The following is a 7979-nucleotide window of genomic DNA, read 5'->3' as shown; positions in this document are numbered from 1 at the left end:
CAGAACCGGAACCAGAACCAGAACCAGAACCAGAACAGAACTGGAACCAGAACCAGAACCAGAACCAGATTTCAGCTGGAACCAGAACCAGAACCAGAACCAGAACAGAACTGGAACCAGAACCAGAAACAGAACCAGAACCAGAACAGAACTGGAACCAGAACCAGAACCAGAACCAGAACCAGAACAGAACCAGAACCAGAACCAGAACCAGAACCAGAACAGAACAAGAACCAGAACCAGAACATAACTGGAACCAGAACCAGAACCAGAACCAGAACCAGAACAGAACCAGAAACAGAACCAGAACAGAACTGGAACCAGAACCAGAACAGAACCAGAACCAGAACCAGAACCAGAACCAGAACAGAACCAGAACCAGAACAGAACCAGAACCAGAACCAGAACAGAACCAGAACCAGAACAGAACCAGAACCAGAGACCGTTTATAAAACTACACTGTGAAAATTAACAGAAATAATACGGATATTTAGCTCATCATGAGTAAAAAAATGGAACTTTTCAAAGTCACCATGTTATTAATTAATTTATGAATATCAGTTTTAAATTAAATATTTAGCTTGAAGCTAAACGGTTAGCTTGCTACCTGGTTTACTTTGGAATCTGGTTTGCTAACTATCGGTTCGCCAACGTTAGTTTAAAATCTGCGTCACATCAACTTGGATTCTCCTCATCAGCGATAAACTTGGGCATCAATATCATGTGTCCTAAAACGGCCAGTTGTAGAATCTGTCGATAAAACCATTATATTAACAATCTGCATTCGATGATTACTTCTTAAACTAAAATGATACTGAACGTCTCTTCATATTTTGTAATTCGGCAGCATACAAATAAATAATGATTGATCGGATTGAGAAAATAATATTTAAGCACATTGTTGTCATCTTAAATCTAGCCATTAATTAACTTATAGGTGAAGGACAAAAAACAAGATGGAGAAACCAGAGCCAGGTTTTGACCGAGTCCGAACCGGACCGACGGTCTGCTTCCCGGGTCTCAGCTGTGGCGATCAGAACCGGAAACAGAAACCTGAAGATCAGGAACTGGTTGACATATTGAATCTGTTCTCTGTTTGTAATGTGAGGCAACGCTTCTGGTAAAGCAGTAATGTTTGACTGAAAAGCTAATTAAGCACATTTTAACCTAAAACTACATATAAAAAATAAGAAACAATTTAAATTCAAAACTCTTTCTTGCTGTTAAATTACTGAATGGACATCTGAGCTCAACAATAAATATATTTATAGTTTTTAATCTGATATTCAGGTTCTTCATCCATCAGATGATCAGAAGTGTTTCAGGAAGTCCTGATTCATGGAGCGTCTTTAGAAATGTGGACTGTGAACGCTAACATTAGCTTTAGCTGCTACACATTAGCATTGAGATGCTATTTCAGGCTAGCATAGCTTCACTGATAGGGTATCTTCCAGTGTCCAATCAGATCATTTAGAAGCAGAAATAAACCTTCAGCTTCGTCGTTCATCGCTGGATGTTTTTTGTGCGCCAGGTTTACTTTTGTTCCAGAAACATGAATTTAAAAAAAAAGATTAATTGCAATAAAAAATTTACCACATTAAAATTGATGCAGTTAATTGATTGAAATTAACAGGGTCCTGGCTTAAATGAAGGACACATTAAAAAATGGAAAATAAGTTAAATTAAAATCACATATATGATACATATAACAGAAAATGCAAATAATCAACAATGAGCTGGGGGCAATGTTCCTTCCATTAACAAGGTTTCTATAAAGGGGTGGAGTCTGTGAGAGTGGGCGGAGCTTAACACAATCAGACTAACAGAAGCTCAACAATAACGAGATTAAACTCAGATTGTTTCTGTGGTAAAACAGCAATCGATCAATTTGTGCACTTTTACAAAGTAGATTTGTTAATTCCTTTCAATTTTGAACAATGTAAATCCTTTAATTTATTGATGTGAAACTGTTAAATTAACAGGATTGTAGTTTTTCTCTGTTTTTTGCTAAAAGTCCCTGATGCTCTTAGCTGACTCCTGCCTGGGGCCGGCTCTGGCTGGGAGGAATAACTGGCCTTCATCGTGGCCTTTCTGTTCACATGCCTGGAAAATAAGAGGAGGAATAACAATCGTCTGGGTGTTTGAGTTGTGACGCACAGAGAGAGCGGTGAGATAACGAGCTGAAGCTGAGCTTTGCAGAGCCATGACAGGCTGGAGGCGGCATGGAAAGCTCTCCGTAATTAGTGGAGAGAAAACACGTCATCTATAATTCACAATGTTTTCTGATACTGTAACAAGGTTTCCTCTGAGATCCGACAGCTGGAGAAACTTCCCAGCTGATGCAGAGCCGCTAGCGGTGAACTCCACAGATCCAGCTCAAAACATCAAACATCTTTACATCATGAATCAAAACAACAGCAGCTGAAAAAAGATTAGCTACAGGTCATGACACTGAACCAGAAGTGTTGAAGAAGAAAGCCTCTTGTCTCTAGAAACAAGATGGTGGCGAGGCTGAGGTTCACCGAGCTGCTTCTGCACCAAAGACAAAACTTCTAAGAATTTATTTGCATGACAATGATCCAATGAAAATGGATTTTCCCCCTATTTCTGTTAACAAATTTACATGAAGACATTCTAATTACATTGTTCGTTTACACATCGAAAAGGTGTAATGCCCTCGCCTCAGCACTAGTCACTGCGAGGTTCTTTGAAACTCAGTGCGCATGCGTAAAAAAAGCTTGGATGAGTAACTGTAATCCGATTACTGGGTTGAAATGGAATACTTGTTACTGAAAAAGGGGTCTAATTAAAGTAACGTGCTCCTGACAATACCACCAGTCAGGAAACAAGACAACCAGCGTGGATCCGGACCATTATGTTCGCCTCCATCCTAACTATTTTTGGTCTCTGGGACCAGAACCAGGAGGTTCTGTTGTTCAGGTCCACTCAGTCTCCTGTGTCCCGGTTCTGGTGGTGACTGCTGGAACCGACTGACAGTCTGAAACAGTCTGATGTTTTGCCACCAGGTCTTTGCTGATCTAACTGGGTTTTTCTCAGGAAAACAGGTCGGAGAATAAAATCAACCTGCTGCTCTGAACCGGATCAGGTCAGATGTTCCAGAACCTGGAAACCAAATGATGAAGAAGGTCCATTTGGAGCAGCAGAACCTTTCCAGCCCAGTTCTCCTCCACTACATCTGAGTGACATAAAGTGAGATAAACAGAGAAGTTCTCCATCTCACATTGAAGATGTGTTGCATCATTTACAGCCTGAAGACGAGGCGAGGAGAAAATGGAGTCCAGTTTTTGAAGTGGAGCGACTTCTCCGTCATCCTGAGATCCACTTTCATCTCCTCCATCTCCTCTCAGCCTCCTGCTGCGTCCGGCGCTGCGTCTCCATGGTGCAGATCATTATCACGGCTCCATGCTGGGCCCAGATCACAGCTTCATCTTCTGACAGGAATGCAGAAACAGGCAGGAAGGAGCAGAGAGACGGAGGAGCTGCAGCTGGTGGAGAGTTTAAGCGTCACAATTTATTCTGTCAGAGCCAGAAACCTTCAATACAGAGAAGAATCAGCAGAACGTCAACAGGAAGCAACTCTCTGGGTCAGAAACACATCTGGAGGAAACAAGATGGAGTCCATCAGTCACAACAAACCTCCACTGGATTCCTCTACCCAAATATCAGAAACCTCAAAAACAACTGGAAGAAACCAGAAAACACAAGATGGAGTCCATCAGTCATGGCCTGGATGAAAACCAACCTCCACTGGACCCTAATCTGTAAAACTTCCTGCTTCCTCATCAGGTAACGTCTGACTTCTAATTTTAAACAACTTTTAGGTTTCATAATTAAATAAAAATCCACCAAAAAAATAAAATAAGTAAATTACAAGGGTAGAAAAACCATAATCTTTAGAGCAGAGCTGTCCAAACTTTTTGTCATCAGGCTCAAAGCTGTCAGGTTCAGAGCACCTGAGAGCCACTTTCCTTAATTACTAAAGAAAAGATTTATTTTTAAATAAATTTGCTGTTTTTATCCCTTCAATGATATAATAAATAGATGATACTTTAATAAAGGAAAGTAGTCTGATTTTGGTAGGAAAAAAATCTGGGAAATTTGCTTAAATGACAGGTAAATATTTTCTAACACTGTTTTAAGGGTTTTTCTCCTTTTTGGAAGAGGAGAAAAACCTCTCCTCTTATAATGTTTGATATAAAAACATTATAATCAATGTTTTTATTGATTATAATTTATCAATAAAAACATTGATAAATGTTTTTATTTATCAATGTTTATAATTGATAAATATAAAATTATATATAATTATAATTTATAATTCATAATTATAAATTATAATTTATAATTTATAATTATAAATCATAATTTATAATTATAATCAATAAAAACAGAAACATTGTTAATAAAATACTTTGTCTTGTATGTAAATATATAAATGTTTATTTGTCTTTAAAAATGTGGAACTAGTTGTTAATTTCCTCCCTTCTTAAATTGTATTCTGAGGGGCCAAGCCACATCATTCAGAAGGCCACAAATTGCCCCCAAACCACACTTTGAAGATCACTGGTTCACAGGAAAACAGTAGAAAACATTCAAGAAGACCCGACATGCTACGAAAGTCGTGTTCGTCTGAACCTAAACCAGAAAACATCTGGAACCGAAGGATTATGAAAACATGCCTCACAAAGTTTCAGTCTCATTTGGTTGATTTCAATGCAGTTTTTATATTTGTAGAAATTAGAATCTGCAATCACAATAATAAAAAAAAATTATATTTCATTCTGTTTTTGTCACAGAACAAATAAATCGGACGTCTGCTGCTGCGAAGGCAGGTTGTTACTGATGAAGCTGCTGATAGTGAACCGGGTCCAACCCGAGTCTCTGGTTCTGCTCTTCTGGTGATCAGATAAATGGGAGCAATAAACACGTTTGTCCCAGCGCTCCCTGCATTCCTGCACAAGCTGTAATAGAGTTTGGATGGATGAGAGGAAGATTGCATCAAAAACAGGTCTGTGTGTTGCTGTTCAGCAGAACCAGGAGTATCTGAGGAGGAGAAGCAGAGATGAAGGGCATCTCCTCCAACATCTGGCCCAATTTGTCCACCGTAGACCAAGATATCATCAGCCAGTAATCACTCAGTATAAAAGAAAACCTCCAAAATTAGACCAGACCCTGAAGTCTGGAGAGAGGACGGTCTGGGTGTCTACCAGGAGCAGAACGAATGTCAGATTAAAAAGAAAACAATAAACTTCTTCAGTTTAATAATTAATCCAATAATAATCTGAAAAAAGTCCAGCAGGTGATTTCTGACACTGGCCTCTTACTACATGCTGCCGCTTGTAAAGCCGGAGTGAAAAATGAACAGCAATATTTAGTCCATCATAAGAGAAAAAAATGAGGCTTCATAATTTCACCATGTCATTCATTCAGCTATAAATGTGACAGTTTCAAACTAAATATTAAGTCAAACATTTAGTTTACCATTTAAATACTTAGCTCCAAACTGAATGTTTAGTGAGCAGGATAAATATTTAAATCTAAGCTAACTAATAGCTTGTAGCCAATATTAAGCTAATATTTAGCTTAGAGCTAATGTTTAGAGTAATATGAAAATGTACAATAAGCAGTATCAGTCTCACCAGCAGAAGGTTATACACAGTTTTGCAAAACCCAGCTTTTATTTTGATAGTGATGGTCCGTTACTTGGCATTTTGCATATAAAGTAAATATTTAGTATGTAAGCTAAATATTTGGCTAACTCAGAGTTAACAAGATAATTAGCTAGCTCAGAGCTACACAATTAGCTTGCTAATGAAATATTTAATTGGGAGCTAAACATTTATAAATGAATGAATAACATGGTGAAAATGGATTTTAAAAAGTAACTTTTTTCTCTTATAACAGCTAAACAACCATTTCTGTTCATTTATGTCCAATTTTACAAACAACTACTAGCATAGAACCAGATCACTTTGGGGTCACCATGCCGACATTTTACAGCTGTAACATCAGAACCGGGTTTGGACTGTAGAGGTTCCTACATCTACAGTAAGAGAAAACTGACCAATCAGTGATTGTTCTGGTTCTGCTACATCTTCATCATCATCACCAGCAGACATCACAGCTTTATCTGAGACAATTCCCCCTTAAATGACCACTGCTCTCATTTTGATCCTGCTGCCTTCCTGAAGGAGCTTAATGAACCGATTCGTCTGATCGCCTTCAGGTTGGCGTGAGCGGATGATCCGTCACGTTCCTGCAGGAATGATCATTTATTTTCTATCCTCAGATAATCCCTCATCGCCTCAGATCTGCAGCCTCCTCCAGCTTAATGCGTCCAGCTTCTGAGAGCAGAAATCAATACGGCTGGCTGAAGTGAGCAGCGACCACACACACACACACACACACGAAGCTATCATTTGTAACAGAAAAACAGGAAAAGCTCCTGGATCCAGAACTTCACCAGAACAATAATTCACCTTCTCTGGCTGCAGAACGTCAGATTAAAACTGATTTATTTCCTGCTGATAAAGTCGATGGAGAACCAGGAAGTTCTGTCAGTCCTTCCTATATTGACCTTCCAGACCTCTCAGCTCTTCTGGTTCTGCAAACCAGAACCAGAACCAGACATGGAGAAGCAGCATTCAGCTTCTATGCACCACAAACCTGGAACAAACTTCCAGAAAACTACGAAACAGCTGAAACACTGAGTTTTAGTGAAGATGCAGAAAATTCTCCAGTTCTTGGCCGTCATTTTTCAAAATATGTAAAAATGGAGGAATGAAAAACGAATCATGGAGCTTCTTCCATATCCCAGAGGATTAGGGAGCGTTATGGGGGAGTGAAGCTAAGGAAATACAGAGATCCACATTTACAGCCTGACAGCAGAACCAGAACCAAAGCAGAACCAAAGCTGGTTTTTAAGCCTCCATTGTTTCCTGCAGCAGCTGGTGGAGGAAGATTTGACCAACCTGGAGGAAAGCAGCAGATTTCTGGCTGCGGTTGAAAGCTGTGAGTTAATCTGAGGATGGAAGGTCCAAATGGATCAGAACCAACAGCAGAACGTTTCCAGGCTAATTAAGGAACAATCCACTCTGACACATCCACACTCCCACAGGAACGGTTTATTTCACACAACAAAGAAGCAGCAGACAAATGAATCCATTCAGACAGAAAAACGGCGCGTTTATCTGTGGAATATTTAGATTTATTAAAATGTTCATGTTTCAGTCAGATTCTCACCATGTTACTCATAAAGACATAACTGTCATGGTTGAATTCAACTGAACATTTAATTGATACGGCAAATAACAAAAAGTCACATTTACCGTCAAACATAAACAGGGAGGAACACAAAACCAGTGATTCTGATTGTGAAATATACAAAACAAACAGTGAGGAGATCCTGGAGGGACTGATCAGAGTGAAAACATGTCGAATAACTCATTTTAAGTACAAGTTATTGAATGAGACACAGATATTTATTAATATTTTATCAGTTTTTTAGGGTGTTTAGATACGTTCTGGCAGTACCGGCCGTTTGGGAACATTTCTCATCTTGATCTGACCCAAAATGGAAACGAGCTCAAAGCTGCTTAAACACATTTAACTGATTTTGTTTTGGTTTGTTTTAAGTGTGTGAATACAGCTTTCCCTTTAACATGTTTTTCTGGATTGTGGCCCTCGTGGCTTTCCGTAGATTCAACTCTCAGTTTTTAAAGACCAAAGTCAAAAAAGGGGCTTCATGTTCACATTTGCATTTCTCTTATTATTTAGAAACAAACTTTTCCTCAGAGAAATTAATCTTTCTCCTCTTTTCTAACAGAGCAGAGTTTTGGCAGCAAAAAGCTTCCAGCTCTGATGTGTTCAGGGTCGGAGCGAAAACCAGGCCGACACCAGCTGGGCTTCTGAAGCTGCTGCACAGCTTTGATCACACACACGCACGCACGCACGCACGC

This window comes from Poecilia formosa, unplaced genomic scaffold, assembly GCF_000485575.1.
Source record: "Poecilia formosa unplaced genomic scaffold, Poecilia_formosa-5.1.2 Scaffold240, whole genome shotgun sequence".
Taxonomy (NCBI): Eukaryota; Metazoa; Chordata; class Actinopteri; order Cyprinodontiformes; family Poeciliidae; genus Poecilia; species Poecilia formosa.
This window is presented reverse-complemented; position numbering follows the sequence as displayed.